The 23,011-nt window shown below is 42.5% G+C and overlaps 1 protein-coding gene across 2 annotated transcripts in view; it reads left to right on the top strand.

Moving 5' to 3' along the window:
• The first annotated feature begins 1,449 nt into the window (after positions 1-1,449).
• The window catches only part of LOC146772963 (toll-like receptor 2), a 54,051-nt gene continuing 32,489 nt past the window's right edge, over positions 1,450-23,011 (top strand). The window contains exon 1 of one of the 2 annotated variants that reach the window (XM_085638180.1): positions 1,450-1,758. The gene's annotated coding sequence lies outside the window, so the exon portion shown is untranslated. Of the gene's footprint in view, positions 1,759-9,357; positions 9,410-23,011 lie in introns of those variants that run through there. The other variant, XM_085638181.1, reaches the window with a different exon arrangement.

Genomic DNA, 23,011 nt, shown 5'->3' on the forward strand with positions numbered 1-23,011 from the left:
GACCATTACATTTGTCGAGACATACAGATAAAAGTATACAGCGCACAGACGATAATGTGAGGAAATGTCATCACCTAGTGTATTCATTTGTTAGCTCATATTAACAGTTTTGTTTCCAACGCCCTTCAGAATTACCCAAAAATGTGCTTCATTTCTGCTTTCCATACTGTGAAGTATCTGCACAGTTCATTTACAGGCATTTAAATTTAGTTTTGTGCTAGAAAAAAACCCACAACATTGTACAGCACACTCGGAGAAGCCAGCACGATCGTCACATAAATCCTCTCACTTTAGAGTCAAGGAGAGAAAAGTAAATATCAAGGTGCCTGGAAGGCACTCTGACATTTGGCCTCTGTCTGAATGCAGAGGAAATGTGCCCAGAAAAGAATAAGATTTAAAGGCCTGTTTACAGAAATCCAGTACTGGGGGAAGAATACAGTAAATAGGGTTTAGGCAAAAGAAGGGACGAACTCAAGCTGGTCAGCGTACAACATATAGAGCCAGCAAATCGAAAGCAAGCAAATGGGAGTTACAAACCACAAAGCCAATGGTAAGCGATAGGCAGAATGCATTCCCAGGAAAGCTTTCCGAATGTCCCCAAGATGCCATTAGCAAACAAGCTAAAAAATAAGGGGGTCAGTCATCCACGCCTAGAGTGCATTAGTGTTTGTCCCACAATGAAATATCCGCAAATAGACTGTAACAATTAATGATGCATACCATCTAACCTCAAAACAGCTGATCCACGGTAAATAAGTGCCTGTGCCCACAGCCCATTGACTCTATCCATCAAGGAAGATCTGTTCCTACTAATTTTCCAGCACAGCTCTGAGTGGCTTGCTTAAGCAGTTTGCACTCAATAACAAAATCAATTCATAAATATTAAAACACGAAGCCAAAACAAAAAGTCATTCTCATCTTTTAAATGTTTTTTCTAGATATAGGTCGTCTTTAATAAAATCAGGACTACACTTTTATCAAATATTTAGGCTTTTTAATGGGAGGGCGCTTTCCCTCGTAGCAATTGACTTGTTTTAGAGTCAGTGTTTCGGAGCTGGTTTCTCCAAGGCTCCCAGCACAGAAGGATGTTCCTGTACCCCGATCTAGTACAGACGACACATTTTTTTCTCAAAAGACACGCCTTTCTTTAAAACTATCTGCCATCTATTGTTTTATTTTACCTTTTCTTGTTTCTCGTTTGTATCTGTGACGTGTAAACATGTAATATTCTCCTCATGTAACGTACTTGGTTCTATTGTGAAGCGCTCTGACGCCTTTGGGTAAATTCCGCGCTATATAAAAATGCAATTGAATAAATAAATAAATGAAACCTTTCAGAAAATGTTTGCGCGCACAGCGGAGCGCCTGCTGTAGGCCACACCCTCCCCAGAGATCTCAGATAGCGTGCGAGTCCGCGATGTTCGCAGCCAGGCAGAGACCATCTGAACTTCAAAGACATTGCAGACCGGTGCAGCAAGACGGGCAGGCTCGCCCGTGCGGCGTGGACGACTGAACAGCACCCGTGGGAGGGAGAGCGCTGCCCCAGTAAATAAATAGACCCCTCGGCAGGCCCCAGGAAGGAAGGCGCTATCCCAGTCGGTGTTCGCGGCGCCGCCGCTCGCTTCTGGCTTTCAGATGCTGCGCGAACCGTGGAAACGGGAGAGGGAAATACCAGTTGCGGTTTACAGCAGGTGAATGCGCAAAAACCGCAGCTGCGGCCTCCGAGACTTACGGAGTGACAGCCATGCCCTGGGTCCGGTAAGTAACTTCCGTTCAGTCACACAAATGTATGACTGCTTGTGCTTGGAAAAGATTGGGGGTGAAATAATATTTAACATTTCGAAGCGAACGTGATGATATTCTGAATGTGTCCTTGTGTAATGTAACTGGTGCTCAGGTAAAGCGCTCCGAACCCTGTGTGTCAATTTAGCGCTATATAAAACTACAAAACAATTGTACATAGTTAGGTAATCCACCATAGCTGCTACCATGGTTCCAGGGTCAGTGCGTGCTGATCTGTTAGTTTGTATTTTGTTATTTTATTGTATATGTTAAGTTATGTTGCATTAAGCGCCATAGTACTTTGGGGTAGGAAAAGGGCAATTTTGAAGGATCTAAATAATTTCACAAAATACCCAAAGTCCCCCAAAAATCTAAGTAAATCATAATGTTAATTTGCTTTGTGGGCGGGTCTAGAAAGGGTGTTGTCTTTAAACCTTCCTGCCTTTTTAATATTGTTTTATAGATGGATTTATTCCTTTCCAGCCCCCACCTTTAGGCTTTCAAACTAACAGTAACTTTCCGTTCAATCCTTACCTCTTTACTGATTTGGCTTTGCCCTAACACCACCATGCAACTTTTTACCGCCCTCACCTCTTATACCTGCTTATACATTTCAATACGAAAATACACATTTTTAAATTTTCCTTTGTTTTTTGCTGTTATGTATGTTTTTTAAAATTTTGACAAAATATGAGTTTTCTTTTCGATATTTGTCTTTTACTATAGTGTTTTTTTAGGTCGAGCCTAGCGGCAGCGCACTTGTGCTGCTAACTCTGCAAGGCATGCAGTAGTCGAGTATGCTATGGAAGCCACGCCTTCTCTCCCCCCATATTTTTGATTGGCTGGTGTCATTTTCCTTGGTAAATGCTGGCTTCCGATTGATAATGAGGCTTGTTAGTCTCTCCTTTTTACCGCCCTGTCGCCATTTGTTACCTTCAATGAGGACTGGATCTTTTACTTGTGGTGTTACACGGTCTCCTTCATAAGTCGCTAGGCACTATTTTTTTTTTTTAATTTGCAGCGCGGTCCGCTTTCACTTTAGAGGCTGCGCTTGTTTATTTGATTAATTTGCTGTGCGTGCCGAACGGGAGCGTTTCTACTCACTAATCTAACAAGCATTTGCAATGCAATAGGTCTCACATTTACACGAGTTTCAGCTATTGACATTGCAAATAACAATGCCTTTTATTTTTGTTTTTAAAACATAAATAAAAGGCATTTTGTCATTTACAATGCCAATAGCTTAAACGTGCATAAATGCGAGACCTATTGCACTGCAAATGCTTGTTCTATAATGAAATTGGCACCAATTTGACGAGCTCTGTTAACAATCAGTACCTAGAGAGAGGTATAACCGAATCCACAGGAATTACGCGGCAGGAGAGGACCAAATTATGAGGCCAGGTTGACTAAAATATGAAGTAACAAAAACGCAAGTTATGCTGCATTAATTCGGCACATTTCTTTTTGAACTATTCATTATTTTGTCATCTTTACACATGTTAACACTGTCTGGGAAAAGGTTTCACCTCATTAGTTTGAGATTAACACCCAGACATGTCAATTAGCAATTTAAAAGTGACCAGTCCACATTTTCAATGGCCTTTCCGTTGCTCGGCAACATGCGTTGCTGCCTTTTCAGTAATTTTTGATCCATTTGAACTAGAAACACATTTTATTTGTTAAAATCTGTGGTTTATATTGCAAATGTGGCTAACCTGTAATTATGAGGAAAACGCTGGAGATTACATAAATCCAGTGGCATTAAGTATAACCAACTGAAAAGGGTAGATGGTAATACCGCTGTGCTCATAACCAATGTGGTCACAGCAGGTGTATCGTTGTGAAGGCTCAAAGGACTATATGTATCATGCATTTTACCTGTCGAATCTGGCTGTTTACGACCTGTAAAATGCATTTAGGTATGTGCAAATTCACATTTTCGATTCAGGAACGTTACTGGTTTGCAATTTGAAATTTCGAATACATATTAATTCGGTATTAGGAAGGGATGTGTTTAGGGCGTCCCTTCCTAATACCGAATCTCAGCAGTATATAAGAATGTTTTGCAACCGAAATACGGTCGCAAAACATTCATATTTCAAGTAGGTGGTAACCCATTTGCATATGGGAAGGGGCTCCCAAGGGACTCCTTCCCCTTTGGGAATGGTAGCGAAAACGCTTTTTCAGAGCAGGCAGTGGTCCCCCGGGCCACTGCCACTGTTAAAAAATTAAAAGAACGAGTGAATGACATGGGTGCGTCTGCACAATACTATCTCCGGCCCCTGCATTAAAGGAAACTGTACCTACTCTCGTAGATCTCTTCGAAGTATCGGCTGGGGGTTTATAGCTAACAACGTTCATCACTCTTTGTTTATGACTGCCGCGCTTTTACATTTATCCTGATGTTATTCTTGTACAGCTCTGATGCATGATGTGACGAATAGCTAATAAACACTCTTTTGACAAAAAAATTAAAAGAAAACTTTTCATTTTTAAATGCAACCTGTTTTCCTTTAAGGAAAATGGACTGCATTTAAAAAATACAAATGATTGCTTTGTTTAAAAACAATCACCGACATGGTAGTCCGCGAACCCCAGCAAGCCACCATCCCAGTGATTTTAGCGATTCCTAATGGGCTGCAAATTGTGACCTACCTCATTAATATTTATGAGGTAGGTCGATTTGCGACCCACTAGGAATCTCTAAATAAAACTCATGGCGTTTAATACATTAAGAATAGTGATTTCCTAATTGCTATATCCAATAGTGATACATATGGCCGAAAGTTTTATAAATTAAAGTTTAAGAGTTATTTTTGTTAATTTAAGAGTTGCACCTTATTTATTTATTTTTAAAACTTTATATAGCGCAGATTTGACTCTAGAGGGTGTCAGATCGCTTTACATATGTTTGGGCAAAGAGGAAACAGGTAGAACAACCAACAAACATATATGCTTACAGTGCAAGGTATAAATCAATAGAGGACCAGTAGAATAAAAAGCAAGAACACAGTAGGAGAGTAATAACGATCTATGTAGACATTGTGTCATCTCAGTGCCCTGCTATAAAAGACAATGGGTCCTAGGGAAGAAATTTGTTCATCAGAAGCATTTTAACTTCTTTTTTGAATGATGTAGTTGAAGGGTTCAGTCTGAGTTCCGGGGGCAGGGAGTTCCAAATTCTCAGGGCCATTCCCAAGAAAGCTCTATTTATAGGTTTTCTTAGTCAGGGTGCGGAAACACCCGAGGGGACAGCATAGCCCAGGCTCGGAGGTGCGCAGTTAAGGGAACCTTATAATCTGAGGCCAGAATAGTGTTGGGGAGGGCTGGGGACATCAAGGATGTTGAGGGGGGCTGAGGCAACATAAGACTCAGTCCAGGTAACGGTCATCCCCTGCCGCCGCTTAGGATGGGGTTGGCTAACATGGTTTGACCCAGAGGCGCGTGTGCTCCGAGGTCACAACGCAGACTGATGTTCCAGAGGAAGTGAACAGCCCCCTCCCCCGCCATCCCTCCCACACCCCTCCCCCTTTTTTCACATGCAACTTCAGCCGGAAGGGCGGGGGGGAGGGCAAGCACTCAGGGCATACTTGGAAGGGAATGTTTAACTTAATGTAGTACAAAGCTTTATTTCGATATGAGATATCATAAAAGCAGATTTACAGATTAAAACACAGTTCATACAAAAAAGAAGACATTAAAAAGAAAAATCATTTAAAAAACCTTTCTGTTACAATAAATAATTTAAAACAGTATTAAACTTTAACAGCTTTGTAAATGATAAAAAAATTTAATAGAAATTCATCACATAGCCTTCCGCCTAATCAACCACGCCCAGCTTAAGAATTTAGCCACCCCGCACACTGAGGTTGTACTAACGTCAGCCTTGAGTATTCTAAGTGCAACAGAGTGGTCCCTAATTCCAAGCTGCAGACACACAGGTTTTAACCATTTCAATCTAGGTTTCGAATAGGCTGGGCAGGCAAAAAAGAAATGGGGAATATTTTCAGCAATACCAAGACAGTTTGGACAGTCCACTGGGGTTTGGTGCGGGGGCTTCCACTTACTAGTGCGATCACGAAGAGGGAGGGTGCCCATCCTCAACTGGATAAAAAGGGATCTATCCCTAGGCTTCGTAATAAAATCTAGATAGGGCTCCAGTCGGGGCGTAGTCTTATGTTGCAGAAATGCCTCAGTCAGCCTGCCTTGATTTAGGTCCCTCTGCTCTCGGATATCAACCCATGCCCAGAAAGCTCTCTTAATTTCTACCTTAGATAGTGGGGCCCCAGTCTCCCAAACAGTTGAAAGGCCTAATGCCAAAAGAAACTTCTTTATATTGGCTAACCATCCAATTTTGTGAGCTCCTTGGAGATTCATGACCTCCCTTAAGCCATCAGCGTATCTAGAGAGCTCAGGAGTGCGCCATAGCCGCGCCCAATATAGAAGAGGACGCAGAATGGCTAGGTCTTTGATAGAACACCGACCCAAATCACTCAAGAGTGGCTTGGTTGGAGTGCCCCTCGGGAGCGATACAAGCTCTCTAAAAAACTTTTTTTCTGAGGTAACTAGCACGTCTACACAACCAAAGCCCCAGAGCTCTGCACCATAAAGGGCACTACCTACAGCTTTTGCAGCGTAGATATCCAGAGCAGGAGCAATGGGCTTAGTGGTGGAGGCACGAAGTTCCCTCCCAAGTACTCCTACTACTCGCTTATGGTTTAACGCCATTTTATCTATATGAGGCTGCCATTTAAATTTGTCAGAGAATCTAATCCCCAAGTAGTCAAACTCTTTAACACGCTCTAATGGCATCCCTTTGAGAGTCAAAATAGATCTAGAAGATTTACTCGGTTTGAAATAAAGAAGCTTGGTTTTAGAAGTGTTAATGGCAAGGCCCCTCAGCTTACAAAACAAAGAAAAACGATCCAACAGCTTCTGTAATCCTGTCGGTGTTTTCAATAGTAACAACGTATCATCCGCAAAGAGTAGTGCGGGAACTTTATCACCCGCCAAGGTCGGGACGTCCGCATTAACTTCAAGCAAGAAAGAGACTACACCGTTCACAAATAACGTGAAGAGTGTAGGAGCCAATACACATCCTTGGCGGACCCCTCTGTTCACAGGTGTTTTAGCAGTTTTTTGCTCCTGCGACCCCCATCTAATGCGAGCATAATTACCATCATGCATTCGGGCCAGGAGGTTCAAAATGGGCGGGGGAATCCCCATCTCCTGCAAGACCTGCCATAGGCGGTCACGGGGGACCAAGTCAAAGGCGGTCTTCAGGTCAATAAATGCCAAAAAAAGACCGCCCTTGCCAATGGTAACCACCTTCCCATATAAAAGCGCCAGCCTAAATGCCTGGTCAATTGTGCTTGTACAGGCCCTGAAGCCCGCCTGGAACTGTGAAATGATGTTATTTTCATCTGCCCATGAGAGGACCCTCTCCAGGAGAACCCTACCAACCAACTTCTGTCCAACGTCTATAAGACTAATTGGACGATAATTGGCAGGGTCCCCCCTAGGGCCCCTCTTATAGATAGGAATTACTTCGGCCCCTTTCCAAGAATGCGGGACCGGTGAGCCTTCCAGCAGAGCATTAATAAAGATCACAAAGTAAGAGGCCCATCCCTCTATATTTGCTTTGAACAGGTAACCCGGAATGCCATCTTGTCCCGGAGCCTTAGCGGGTACAATCTTGTTTATAGCGGCCTCCACCTCTTTCTTCACTATCCTGTTAAATGAAGCCAGATCAAGGTCCTTGGCTGTAGTGCCACTAGGAGACCATTGGGCAGGTGATTGTTCATCCCCTACATACAGTTTCCTAAAGTGCTCAAACCATTCCCTATCCATTATATGGTTAGGAATTTGGTCCAAGTCACGGCCATTAGATCTTCTCATTAAAGTCCAAAAAAGCTCGCCATTCTTAGACTGGCTCGCAGTTTTTAGGCTATCCCAGTGGAGTTCTTCCCATTCTCTCTTAGCATCTGCAATGGCCTGCCTATATTGTAGTCTTGCCAGCCGGACATCACCCAGGATGTTAGATTTAATAGCAAACACCAAACTGGCCTTTTTCAGTCTGCAATTTCTATTGAACCACTTTTGTGATGGCTTAGCACTTGTCAAACGTTTTTTGTTAGGATCTAAAAACAAGCTACCAATCAAATCTATAGTGTCCACGTAGATTGACGCTGCAGCAGCAGGCCCAACCCTATCCCTACATGCTGCAGAAAGCCTGAGAGACTTAACTTAATGACTTTTCCCCATTGTGTACTGCAGCCTTGCCTAACCCCATCTGGAGGGAAAGAACGAGCCGATAGTTGGGGAATCACTTCACTGCGCAGGACGTGAGTCATTGAGCAGTTATTGTCTGCCCGATTCATGGCAAGGGCTACACAGGGCTGAAGCTCAGAGGGCCCGCGCTGAGCAGGGCAACGCCAGCGAGCAGGGAACCTGGGGCGCCAGAGAGATGGCATGAATTGAGAATGCTCACAGGCACCGTTATTAATCATGTGAATTTACGCTCTAGGCAACAATCAAACAGCAGGAGTAAATGAAGCTCCGGGATAGACAGAACATGTGACCAACAGTACAAGGTGGCAATAGGTAATTACTGTAGCTCCAAGCAGGTATACGAAGTGCATTTACCCTCGGAGCCATTAAGTATTATGACACAGGGGGAAGAACATTCTACTTCCTGAACTTCCCGTTTGAAAGGGAGCGGTAAACCGGCATGTTCAGGTCAATTTATTGGCACAGGCCTTTCCTGCTGCTACCCTCTGTCAACAGAATTTGAATTCTGTTGGGAATTACAGATTTTATGTTCTAACCACCCCCCCCTTTTTCTTAAAGGTTTATGGTACACAAATCTGATAACAGACTCGGACTGTGCATGGTCTAAGCAGCCACAAAGTGGGATTAGGACTCAAGGGGTAAGTCGTGGCACACGTGGGGAAGCAGGGTATGCGCAGTGGATAACCTTCAATCTATCTTTCCTACTCTCAAGGTTGCGCTTTGAGAGTCAACACGAAACGTCCTACAGTGCAAACTGGCAGTAAACTGTTGCGTATTGCCTATAAAACCTATACAGGATCTGCCCGTTTAGACAATATGCACTGTAGGATTGGTGCCAGACGTATTCTGTGCACCCCCACCGGGTATGTTAGCCTGTGTACCAGCTAGCTCACAGTGCCACTAGAAGTACCTCTTACCAAGGAGAGAATAGATCTTGGCAACTATCGAACATGACAACCCTGATCCCTCAGGACCGTGGAAACAGTGTACTACTTTTCGTTCAGTCACTCGTGTTCACTTAGTCTCAGAGAGATACACAGAATAAACAGTAGGGACATTTTCAATAAGTATTTATTGAACAGTTGTTATTCTAGTGTAAATTAGGTGTGCTGAAACAATCATTAGACAGTAACAGATATAGATGATTAGAAGCACTAGTAAAGTAAAAGGATGGTAGAGTTCTACCATTTTGCTATAACTATAAATACAGGGGTATGCAGTCATAATATCGATTTTTTTTTTATTATCGACCTCCACTAATATCGAGTTTTGAATATCGTAGGGATAGAATATCGAAGTCAAGAATATCGGTGAGCAGAATATCGACCTTAAGGTAAGTAATATCGTTTTTTAAAATATCGAAGTAAGTAATATCGAAGTAAGTAATATCGTTAGCAAAAATATCGTTGTTTATAATATCGATATTTAGATTAGTGTTATGTATTTCAGTATGTATTTTATATGTATGTGTTTAACATTTTTTGTAATGTTGTTTAATAATTTTTAAATATATGTAATAAATGTTTAGTAATTAGTAAAAAAAAATGAAAGTAAATTTTGCGTTTTAGTATCAGAGTGGGTTGTGGGTTTATAGGGGAATATGGTGGGAAGTAATTTAATTATAATTGATTAATTATTATTAATTTGTTATGATTATTAATGTATTGGTAATTATTAATTGGTAATTCATTTTTATTAATGGGTTAATTTATAATTATATTAATTACAATTAATTTATTATTATTTTTTATTTATTGGTATTGTTACTTAATATATTGTTAATTAATTATTAATTGGTCATTAATATTTATTAATTGATTAATTGATAATTACATTAAATGTGTTATTTTTTATGTTTAGTGGGTTGTGGGTTTATAAGGGAATAGGGTGGGAAGTAATTTATTATAATTAAGTATTTATTTATTTATTTATTTCAGAGTTTTATAGGCAGGCAGTTCTGAAATTGGCACGCATTTCAACTGGGAGCCATTTCAACTCTCTGAGTGTGGGCGAGGTGTGGTCATATTTTTTTTACTCCGGTGACCATTCTTGCAGCTGCATTAAGGGTTGATCGGAGGGGAGCTAGGTGTGATTTTGCTTTGCCTGTGAGGGTTGCTTTTCCGTAATCCAATCTGGAAAGTACCAAGGATTGTGTCGCTTGTTTGAGGTCGTTGGTCGGGATGAAGGGTTTTATCTTGCTAAGTAGTTTCAGGTTGAGGAAGGCACTCTTTGCTGTGTTCTTGATGTGTTTGACCATGCTTAGTTTAGGGTCCAAGGTGATTCTCAGCGATTTGACGGAGTCGGCTAGGGAGAGATTGTCGTTGAGAGCATCAATTGCTTTTAGCCATTCTGTGACTTGGGGGTTTTCCATTTTATTGGAAATGAGGAGGATTTCCATTTTGTCTTGATTCAATTTCAAATGGTTTAATGAGAGCCAGTGTTGGACTTCTCTAAGAGTGTCGTTGAATCTCTGGATGTTTTCACTGGAGGAGGTTTCGAGATAGATCTGGGTGTCGTCCGCATAGAGGTGGAAGGGAATGTTGGATCTTTTGAGAATGGTGGTGAGGGCTTCCATGTATATGTTGAATAGTTGCAGGGAGAGTACTGATCCTTGAGGTACGTCTCTGCTGACAGGGTGAAGGTCCGACGTGAAGTTGTTGATTTTGACTCTTTGAGTGCGATTTTGGAGAAAAGAGCCGTACCAGTGTAAGACTACCTCTTCAGCCCCTAGCCTTTCTTGGAGTACCTTAATGAGTAGTTGGTGGTCAACCGTATCGAAGGCTGCCGATAGGTCCAGGAGGATGAGTAGGGATCATTGATCTGAATCGAGGGACTTGTGTAGATCATCCATGATATTAAGAATCGCTGTCTCTGTGCTGCACCCTTTTCTGAAGCCCGATTGGTGGGGGTCCAGGAAGTTGATGCTGTCCATGTGTTGTGTCAGTTGGAGGAGAACGCATTTTTCCAAAGTTTTGACCAGGAGAGGAAGATTGGAGATGAGTCTGTAGTTGTTCAAATCCTTGGTGTCCAAGCCTGGTTTTTTCAGTAGAGGCGTGACTTGGCCAACTTTGAGGCAGTCTGGAATGACTCCGGAGCTCAGGGAGCTGTTTATGATCTTGGTCCAGAGTGGTGCTAGGGAGAGTTTTAGATTTTTGGCCAGTTGGGCAGGAATAGGGTCCAAGGCGTGTGAGGAGGGTTTAGAGGTGAAGATCAGTTTTATTATCTCTACTTCCGAGACGGGGTTGAATGATTTTCATTGGTTAGGAGGGTGATTGGGTTTGTTACCAACTGCTCCTGGGGCCGGCTCCTATGGACGATGATACTGTTGACGTCCAGGGAGAGCTCAATCTTGGAGATTTTGTCGTTAAAGAAGTTGGAAAAGTTCTCACACAGGGAATTGGAGGCCTGTGTTGTGGATACGGGGGGGCTTGGAAGTTTGTTGCCTGATGAGGGCGAAGAGCTCATTTGGTCTGTTTTTAGCGTTTTCAAGGGCATTGCGAAAGAAGGAAGTTTTTTCGAGCTTGATGTGGCTTTTGTACTTCTTGCGTGATGCTTTGAGTCCAGGAGGATTGGGGATGGATTGTTTTGCCTGAGTCTTTCTGTTGCTCTGAGTTGTCTTCTTTCTGCGTTTATGTCTGTGTTAAACCAGGATCTGGAAGGAGTGGCTCTAGCTCTTTTTTGTTTTAAGGGTGCTATTTGGTCCAGAATGTTGATCATAGTGGAGTTATAGTGAAAGGTGAGTTCTGTAGTGGATAGGTCGTCAGAGGAGGTGGGGAGGAGAGAGCTTATCCTTTCTTCCAGGGCTTCCATGGGGACCTGCTTTAGATTTCTTACCCAGTGGGGGTGGACCTGATTGGGTGGATTACATAGGATCGATTGGTTGATGTGAAATAGGATGATATGATGGTCAGACCAGTCAAAGGGCATGATGCGGTCGATTGTGACTGCGTCAGGTTGGGCAATGATGACATCCAGAGTTGATCCTTTGTTGTGGGTTTCCTCTAAGCAGGGTTGGGTGAGGTTGTTGTTGTGTAGGAGTTCGTTCAGGATTTGAATCAGTACGTTGTTTTCCTCGTTCCAGTGGAGGTTGAGGTCTCCTAGAATTAGGTTGCTGGCATCCCGGAGTGCACAGTTAGATATCAGATCTGATAGGTGTTCACCAAATTGGGTGTTATTGCCTGGCGGATGGTAGAGGAGGTGGCAAGATAGTGTTTTGTTTTCCCTCGTCTTGATGTTGGCGGTAAGACTTTCAAAAGTGTTGTACTTGAGGGATTCGGTTTCCGTCACAGAGATGGTATTCTTATGTATGATTGCTATTCCGCCTCCACGTTGGATTTTTCTGACTTTGTTTATGATTGCAAAGCCTGGGGGCACAAGCATGTCCATGATTGGGGGGGGGGAGAACTCGTTAAGCCAAGTTCCGGTGATGAACGTGATGTCTATGTCATGGGTCAGGATGGTTTCAGCTAGCTCTGTGGCGTGTTTGACTTGCATCTTTCAGCATCTCTGTTACTTCTTTCTGAACTTCTCTTCCTTCTTTCTGCACCTCACTTGCTTCATTCTGCTCCTCACTTGCCTCTTTTAGCACCCCTGTTGCTTTTTTCTGCAGATCTCTTGCCTCTTTCTGCACCCTTCTTTTCTCTTTCTGCACCTCTCTTGCCTCTTTCTGCACCCCTCTTTTCTCTTTCTGCACCCCTGTTCCCTCTTTTTGCACCTTTCCTGCCTGTTTCTGCACCCCTCTTGCCTCTTTCTGTACCTCTGTTGCCTGTTTCTGCACTTTTCTTGCCTCTTTCTGCACCTCTGTTGCTCTTTCTGCATCCTTTGCACCTCTTTCGGTACCTCTTTTACTTCTTTCCACACTTCTCTTCCTTATTTCTGCACCCCTCCTGCCTCTTTCCGTACCTCTATTGCCTCTTTGTGCACCTCTTCTACCTTTTTCTGCACCCCTCTTGCTTCTTTGTGCACCTCTATCGGTTCTTTCTGCACTGCTCTTGCTTCTTTCTGCACCTTACTTGCCTCTTTCTGCATGTCTTTTGCTTCTTTCTACACCCCTGTTGCTTCTATCAGCAATTCTCTTGCCTCTTTCTGTACTTCTCTTCCTTCTTTCTGCACCCCTCCTGCCTCTTCCTGTACCACTCTTGGCTCTTTGTGCACCTCTCCTACCTCTTTCTGCACCCCTCTTGCCTCTTTTTGCACCTCTGCTGGTTCTTTCCTCACTGCTCTTGCTTCCTTCTGCACCTCTCTTGCCTCTTTCTATACTTCTCTTGCTTCTTTCTACACCTCTGTTGCTTCTTTCAGCAATTCTCATTGCCTCTTTCTGCACTTCTCTTGCTCGTTTCTGTTCTTCTCTTGTGTCTATATGCACCTCTGTTGCCTCTTTCTGTACCTCTCTTGCCTCTTTCTGCACCTCTCTTGCCTCTTTCTTCACTTCACTTTCTTCTTTCTGCACCTTTGTTGCCTCTTTCGGCACCTCTGTTGCTTCTTTCTGCACTTCTCTTGCCTCTTTCTGCACCTCTGAGTTAGAGGTCGTTTTAATCCCACTGCCCTATTATGTACTAGGGCCTTACAGGGGAGGTCAGGCCAATCACAGGGGTACACCAACCCATAGTGTACCCTAGATTGTGTAGGTGTTTTTACTGTATTCTGAGTGTCTTTCAGCATAGCACTGGCTCCGGGCCTGGTTACTCAGAGTCAGTTACCACCAGTGCCAGTCAGCAAAATGTTGTGGGCATTTCGATGACTTTGCAACAAGGCCTCTTTCTGCACCTCTGTTGGTTCTTTCTACATATCTCTTGCTTCTTTCTGCACTTTTCTTCGTCTTTCTGGACTTCTGTTGCTGCTTTCTTCTTTTCTCTTGCTTCTTTCTACGCCTTTCTTCCTCTTTCTGCACATATCCTACCTCTGTAGGCACAGTTAGAAATTAGCATTTTAAAAAAACCTTTGAAATTCACTGGAAAAACCATAGGTTTCAGGGAGGTTATAGTTAGAAATTAGCATTTAAAAAACCTTTGAAATTCACTGAAAAAACTATAGGTTTCAGGGACGTTATAGTTAGAAATTAGCATTTAAAAAAACATAGAAATTCACTGAAAAAAACCACAGGTTTCAGGGACGTTATAGTTAGTTGGACATTTCAGTCGTACAACACCAGAGAAATTCGGCCGTTATATTAGCGTTTGAGCTAAATATAACTCGCGCCCCCGCAATGCACTGCTGATGATGTCACATACTATATCACTCATGACATGGTCACTGACATCACTGATGACATCACTGATAACATCTCAAATGACATCACTGATGACATCATCCACTTAATATCTGATGCACCTCATCACACCCTAATATAACCTTTCACACACCTACTCTAAAATACAGACTACCATTCTCGAAACCATAGACATACCAATACCAGTTAGTAGATACCCACTTACTGAGTCATAGGTCTACACACACGTCCACTCACCCATATAGTTACTCATACATGCAGTCACTCATCAATACAGCCACTGATATATGCACTCATACACCTATACAAATACTCACACACCACCACTTGCCCATAGAGTTACTCAAACACCTAATCAGTCACCCAAAGAATCAACCACACTGCAATGTACTCATTATACAGTTATACACACACCACCTCACTTATTCATACAGATACTAACACATACTTACTCTCTTCTACAATCACTGACACAAGCACACACTCATCCATACAGGCACTCTCACAATCACTCACTCTCAGATATAGTCACTTATATACTCCAACACTCATATATACTCCCTTTCACATATGTTGTTACTCACACATGTCACACTGAGACATACATTCACTCACCAACACAGCCATACATGCACTCACCAACCCATACAACCCCTCACAGATGCACTCATGGACTCATACACCCAGTGAATTACCCACTCACACATACATACAGGGAGTCACACACCCCACATTCACCCACACAGAGACTCAGACACCCATACAGGTACTCAGACAACCAATCATTAACCCATATAGATAGTCATGTAGGTACTCACCAACCCATGCAGCCACTTACATACCAACTGAAAGACTGATACAGACATTATTTTTATCTAAGAAAAGAGGGGCCCCTTCCAGACCAAAGGAGTAGGGCACTGTAAAGTGAATCAAAAAGGGTATCCTTTGGACCAAGTAATAGGCTTTCAAGAAGATCTAATATATTGAATAGTCATATCATGCATGTCCTAAATCAAACCCAGTAGTATCATTCATTTATCACAAGCTAAGGAGGATTGTATTGCGTGCCAACAGGAATACATAAAACACAGTTATAAACTGATAAAAATCTGGTTTCACTGGTACATTTATTAATTCTACAAAATACATTAGAAGCACAGAGTTTGTTTAGTACAGACAGTAAATATACACGAATCAATAATAAATCCCAATAAAAATGAGCAACTTAAGTTCATCACAATCATTTAAAACAAACAACTTTAAAAAACCTAAACAAATGAGAGTCACTAACAAAAAAATCTGTTCACCGGGACGACAGTCAACGAGTACTAAGCACAAAAGTACCAGGTTCCACGTCCCACATAGTGTTATGACAGATGTGTTATATCTTTGATGACATATTGTTTTTGTCTTTGTTAGTGACTCTCATTTGTTTAGGTTTTTTAAAGTTGTTTGTTTTAAATGATTGTGATGAACTTAAGTTGCTCATTTTTATTGTGATTTATTATTGATTCGTGTATATTTACTGTCTGTACTAAACAAACTCTGTGCTTCTAATGTATTTTGTAGAATTAATAAATGTACCAGTGAAACCAGATTTTTATCAGTTTATAACTGTGTTTTATGTATTCCGGTTGGCACGCAATACAATCCTCCTTAGCTTGTGATAAATGAATGATACTACTGGGTTTGATTTAGGACATGCATGATATGACTATTCATTATATTAGATCTTCATGATACAGACATTCACACAGATTAGTCACTAACCAATGCATTCACTAAGACACATTTAATCACTCACTTATACAGTCAGTTACGCACCTACTAAATCATCCATTCAGACACTCATACACCCACTCATTCTTCAATACACCTTGGCATATATATAGATTAAGCTTTAAAAAAAATCAGTTACTGGATGATGTCATCAGTGATGTCATTTGAGATGTCATCAGTGATGTCATCAGTGATGTCACTGACCATGTCATGAATGATGTAATATGTGACGTAGTTAGCAGTGCATTGCGGAGGAATGAGTTATAGTTAGCTCAACTAACTATAACGGCCGAATTTCACAGGAATCATGTCCAACTTTGTATCCCTGTCCTATTGCTGCCATGGTGGGGTTTCCAGAAGAGGAAGCAAGGTGAGTGAACAAAAAAGGTGTTACTGCTGTGTTTATGTTTGAGTGAGAGTGCAAGTAAGCGTGTTTGTGAGTGAATGACATTACGGGACTGATTTAGATCTCAGCAGACAGGGTACTCTATCACAACAGTGACAGAAATCCTGTACGCCAAATTACAAATCCCATAGAACATAATGGGATTTATAGTTCAGCGGACGGATTATCCGTCACCATTGTGACGGAGTACCCTGTCCGCTGAGATCTAAATTGAGACCGAAGTGTGAATCAGGAGGGCGTCCGAGTGATTGAGTTTGAATGTTTTGTAAGTCTGTGTCTAAGACTGTGAGAGTGAGTGTGAGTATGAGTGAAGATGAGAGAGTGAGGGAGTATGAGTGTGGCTGTTTGTGAGTCAGATGGAGTGAGTGAGTCAGTGAGAGTGAAACAGTCAGTGCAAGTGTTTATGTTAAAGTGAAAATTTGTGAGTGAGAGTGAGAAAGGAAGTGTAAATGAGGGACTCAGTAAGAACAAGTAAGGGATAGTTGGAGTGAGTAGGAGCGCAAAAGAGTGACCGTGAGTTAGGCGCAAACCACAAGAAAATGCTGGCCATGGCAAGCTGGAAGTCATTTTACACATATGGGGAACTATGGCAAAAGGCATCTGTCAATGTAAAATTTATGTAGTGGCATATTGTACATAGTTCTTGGCATAAGTTGCACCCATAGCAATAGATGGTTCTGTGACAAAATACTGGCAATGGCACACTCCTGGTAATTCTTAACATATAGAAGTGGGGGACCATGGCAAATTTGGGGGGAAAAAACTGGGGTCAACTCGTGGTAAGCTTTGGGCTTCTCTGGCACACCATCAGGGCCGGACTGGCCATAGCGGGCACTGGGCAATCCCCCGGTGTGCCACACGGGTGGGGGCCGGTTTTGGGCCCCTGGGGGCCGCTTTTGTTACAGGGCCGTTTTTGCAGCACAGCTGCAAAAATGGCCCTGTAACAAAATCGGCTGAAAACCGGCCCTGGCAAAGAGGTCGGCGGCACCCCCAACCCCCCGTGAGGAGGGGAGGGGGCGGCCGAGCACTTTGCCAGGGCCGGTTTTGGTTCCCAGTCCAGCCCTGCACACCATGGACGGAATTGAATGTTTGATAATTGCCCTCTGGCTTTTGAGCAAGTTTATGTGAAAATGTACCTTCTGTTTCGGCTTAATTTAGTCAAACCTGCCTCATAAATTAGTCCTCCATTGCCGCAAAATTCTAGGAGCCTGCTTGCAATGCAAGTTTAATTGTTCACTGAATTTTCAAAGCTTTTGTGGATTGCCTTAAAACTACTAGTCTAGATAATTGTGGTACTGAGCAAAAAACCTGCCGACGAAGACACCTTATGGTTGTTTATGGACAAGCTAATATGTCTAATACTCGTTTTTATTGGTTTATCTGCCAATTGAGAGCCATTCTATTGGAGAGGGTACGGCTCCATTCATACACCTTTTTGCTCACCCAAATTAAATTAATTTATTTTTAATTAATTTATAATTTTGTACGGCGCTTGCATGATACTATGGGCAGGTTAACTAAGAATTGATTCGCAAAAGGTGGTCACAAGTTGTATATTGACTTTTTGTGAATCAGTTCTTATTTTGTGAAGTGACCTGTGTACTAATAGGTCAGTTGGCAATTACACTAATCGAAATGGGCCTCAATTCGACCTACCTCATCAATATTCATGAGACAGGTCGCAAATTGCAACTCATTACAGTTGGATGCTGTCACACAAATGGTGGACTGCTGGGGTCAGCAGACCACCTTTCTGTGATTGCATTTTAGTAAATGCAAAAAGAACAATTGATGGACAGAATGTTGAACAATGTCAAACATTCACTCAAGACTGATTTGCTTATTGCTGCTTCCAAACTGGAGTGGTGTGCTGAGCAAAAGAATGATGGATTAAACCCAGATATGTGTGACTGGGGGTGAATGTTTGCATTGTTCAGCATTCCGTCCATCATTTGTTCCTTTTGCTTTTGTCGGCCTGAGTGGGACGGGTATGCCTAGACGTGGGTACCGTGCTCACTGGATTCATGCTAGCCTGGCTGATGAGAGGTGATTCCCGGAAACCGGTCCCAGGATGCTTGTTTCTGGTCCAGGGAGGACCTGGCTTGGCAATCCGGGCTGGACTGTTCCCATGAGACACAGGGTCAAGACTGATTTGTTTATGGCTGAGTCCAAACTGTGGTGGCGTGGTGAGCAAATAAAACATGGATTAAACCCAGATCTGTGTGACTGGGGGTGAATATTTGCATTGTTCAGTATTCCTTCCATCATTTGTTCCTTTTGCATTTTAATAAAGCATTTTTTTTAAAGGGCCCCTCTATCCCGCAGCTTGGACAGCCCTGTAATGATACACTGTCTCGCCCGCTCGGACCACAGACACTCGCTACCTTCCCTTCTTTGAAACTAATAATAGGATGTGCTTACGTCAGACTATACAGGAACCTGGACTGACAGCTATTAGTTTTGGAGTCTTTTATGGACGCTACATTTTATGACATTTACCTTCGACTGCCATATATATTTGCCTTGAAAAAGCCCCAGGCCTGCGTTCCATTTAAGGGACAAAACATGTGTTGGTTGATTCATCAACCTTTAAGAAATCATAAATCATGCTAAACACATTTCAACCTACTACATTATAAATGTATCATTGACTAAAGAGTTACTCCAACGAATGTCAGTAAATATTACCAAAACGGTCTGCCCAGCATATATAGAACTTTTTTTTATATGCGTCACGTTTCTCTTAAAGAAAACTGGTCTGCCTTTAAGTGAAATAACACACTTTAAAAAAAATAGAAAGGTTTTAGAATTGACAGTGATCCCCTTGGTTACTGCTGACTCCAAAAGAAACTTTTTTTTTCATTCACAAAGGGGAAGGGGCAGGGGTCCAACGCCAGCCCTTTCCGCTGCCAGTAAAGGTTACCATATTGTTTGAGGAGTTGGTAACCTATCAATGGTTTGCGATCGAAACTGCTGTTATAGACCATTGATGCTTAGCGTTCTGAATCGCAGTTTGGAACGGGCACCTAAACACGCCCCTTCCAAATTGTGATTGAGAAAGCATTTCTAAACCAGTAATTGCAAAATGGGTTTAGTGGATTTAAAAAAGCCACTTGGCCACAAACCCAATGATTTAGCATATCACAGGCTTTGTGACTGCTAAATGGCTTCGTACATCTGACCCCAGAAGCCATCCTAATTCCCAGAGTCATGGCACTTGACATTTTCCTGCACAAAGTTCGTTTGTAAATACAATTACAATCTAATGCAAGACAAACCAATATATTTTACAGAATAGCGATATTCCACATTCATAATTGCAGGAGAATGGGAGTGAATGTGAGCCGGCGTGTGCTGGGGAAGGGCGTCGGGGGGAGACTAGGGACTAGGGAACGAAACCCCTATGTTTTGATATTGCCCCATTGTTTCCTTTTCTGCAATTACATCTTTCACTTAAAAGCAATGCAATGCGTCACAAATAGAAATACATGCCCATTTGCTTCTGTCATAGACAAGTCTGAGTGCTTTCTCAGGATAAGCATAGGAAGTCAGCGCCCACATATTAAATAGTGATGTATAATTAATATAAACAAAGACAAATGCACTTCTCCGATGGACTGATCACAATGGATGGATGACGTAACAAAGCGAGTCATTACAACGCGTGCAGTTACATCGCATTCGTTACAACGACTGCGATGTTACTACGCGATGCCATTACAACGCAAGTCTTTACATCGACTTGCGCTAGATGGCGTGCTAACATTAGAAAACCGTAATTTACTATTCCAACTCCAGTCCACTTAACAGTAGGGAAGGTGTTGGGATAGTAAACTACACTATTTGTAATGTTAGCACACCATCTAGCGCAAGTCGATGTAAAGACTTGCGTTGTAATGGCATTGCGTGGTTACATAGCGTTCGTTGTAACGACCGCGATGTAACAGGTTACATCGCGTTGTAGTGAATGCGATGTAAACGATGTTTCCCGATCACAATGCTAATTGGAGATGTAAAGTCAAACTAATATAAACAAGGACCAGTGTACTTCTCCTTTTTACTCCTATTTCCTCATCTCCCACATTAAATGGGGATGTAGAGCGAAGCTAATAGAAACAAGGACAATTTACTCTTATTTACTCCTCCCCCATTGCAAGTGTGTATGTAAAGCAAAACTAATGTGAACAAGGAGAAATGCACTTCTCAGATTTACTCCAATTTATGCATTTTCCATATTATTTGGGGAAGCAGAGAAAACCTAAAAAAAAAACAGGAAAAATGCATTCTCCGATTTACTGCCCCCTCATAGTAGTTGAGGATGTAAAGTAAAACGAATAGAAAGAAAGACAAATGCACCTCTCCCATTTACTCATGCAGAATATCCCAGCGACTTGATTTTGGCATGTGCGTGTTGTGCACATGTGTGAGTAATGCAATGAGCGACCGTTGCGGATTTCCAGGCGTACTCCTGACGGGTTGCCTTCCCTTCGGAAAGCGAAAACCTGTAACCCTACCTAAGACACGACTTGACTTCTTTTTTCCTAAGTCCTCTGTGAAAATATTTTGGGAAGCATGTGACCACCACTGATCACAGACTGATGTTATGAATATGTGATTGCACACTGTATTCAATGAGCGCTTCCCGTGAGAGAGGGCCATGGGTATTGCCCCTGCGACTGCTATGAAATTCAGAACTCAATTACATATACAGTATGTTGGAAAATTCGATTTTGGTTCTATAATCTCTAAGAAGCCAATCTGGGCTGACGTAGGAGGGTGGCAAGTGTGAGGATGCTAGATGTGCAAAAACATAGGAAAGAGGTGAATTAACCGCAGAACACATTTTATTAAAAAGAATGAGGCGGGGGGAAAAGCAAAAAGAAGGGAAAGAAGGTTCACTTCCCTGTTAAAACAAAGTGCTCAGCTTAGTTCTCAATGGTAAGGATACTGCAGTGCAACAGCGACAGTCTCTCCTCACTGCCAAGAGCGCGGTCCGCCGCTGCATTTAGGTGCGGGAGGACTTCGGGTCAATCACTGCGGAGACTACTCTGTCTCTGCCGTGATTACCCACTCTGACCAGTGCTTAATTTGAGCTTCTGGTTGTTGGTGGGAGTCACTAGCACCTATTTTTGGGGGTCAGCACTTTTTTCTGCATCAGGCGTCTACTGCCAGCAGAAGACACATCTCAGAAAGGCAGAGAAAGACGGATAAGCGTCACAACTCTCTTAAAAACGTGTCCATCTCTACTCGCTTTTGGAAAGAATCTTAAGACCTGGCTTTTTTATACTTAGTTTGTAAATGTTGCACAATATATCAACATTTCTGTGATAGACTAGCGCCAAGGCACCCTTGGGCATTCGAGCGCTTTACAAAACCTGTTTTCATTTCATTTCACAAAGGGAGAAAGCAGAAAGCTGCAAGAATGAGCTGAAGGGACAGGGAGTGGCTGTAACTGGATAAAAGAGGCCCGAGATGGCTTTAGGATTACACTGCCTCAGAATTCTGTGCTTGTGCATTGAATTGCAGCAGGCTCGTGTTTCAGAGGACAGTTTTGGGCACCGGCACTTTTTAATTTACAAATTAAGCATTCATTCAAGAAAGCTTTATTTCGGAATAAATCCATAAAAGCACATAAAACAGTGTAAAACATTGACAGCAATAGATAAAATCTTTAAAAATAATGCATCCAAACAGCTAATACATACTAATTACATACATAAATCAGATCGACATTTTTAGGTATTTTTTCCGTTTGTGCCAGAAAGCCCCCAAGAATTTTGCCACTGCGAACACAATGTGCGCGGCCGTTTCGCTCTTAAGAATTCTAAAGGCTTGATGACACCTTACGAAGCCCATGTTCCTACAGATCGGAATGATCCACTTTCTGCGGAACTTCTGCGGAACTCAGTATAGCCTGTACAAAAAAATATAAAATGCAGCTCAGTTTCCTCACTTGTGCTGCATGCCGGGCAAATACTGGATGTCGACAGGGACCAGGAGCTAGTGAAAGCACGGATTGGCAAGGACCCGTGCCTCCATTGCAGGTAGAGCTTCCTAATTATTACGGGGTAAACATTATCCAAGGCCGATTCGAAGATGTATGTGCTCTTCATAAGAAGGAATTGGTTTGTTAGGGACCCTAGGGACTTGGAGGGTCGGAGTAAAGGAGCCTTAGAATCATGATACACCTTGGTTAGAGCCTTTTTAGAAAATTTGGGACACACATTACCAGGATCATTCCATAGTGCATCTAGTCCTAGGCTCATCAAACTATTCCTTATGAATTTAAGCCAAGGAATCTTCCCCGAATTTGGGAAGCTAAGAACTTCCTGGAGACCCTGTCTATAGTGGATCAATTCAGGCACTGTCCATAATCTGCGCCAGTAGATCACAGGACGAAGTGCCAACTCTTCCTCCAGTGGTCTAATGCCTAAGTCAAGTCGTAGGGGCACTAGCGGTGTACTCGGAGGAAGAGCTGCTAAACACCTAAGGAATCTGTTCTCCTCCTTTGTCAGGCTGTC

The sequence above is a fragment of the Triturus cristatus genome, chromosome 12 (assembly GCF_964204655.1).
Source record: "Triturus cristatus chromosome 12, aTriCri1.1, whole genome shotgun sequence".
NCBI classification, from domain to species: domain Eukaryota; kingdom Metazoa; phylum Chordata; class Amphibia; order Caudata; family Salamandridae; genus Triturus; species Triturus cristatus.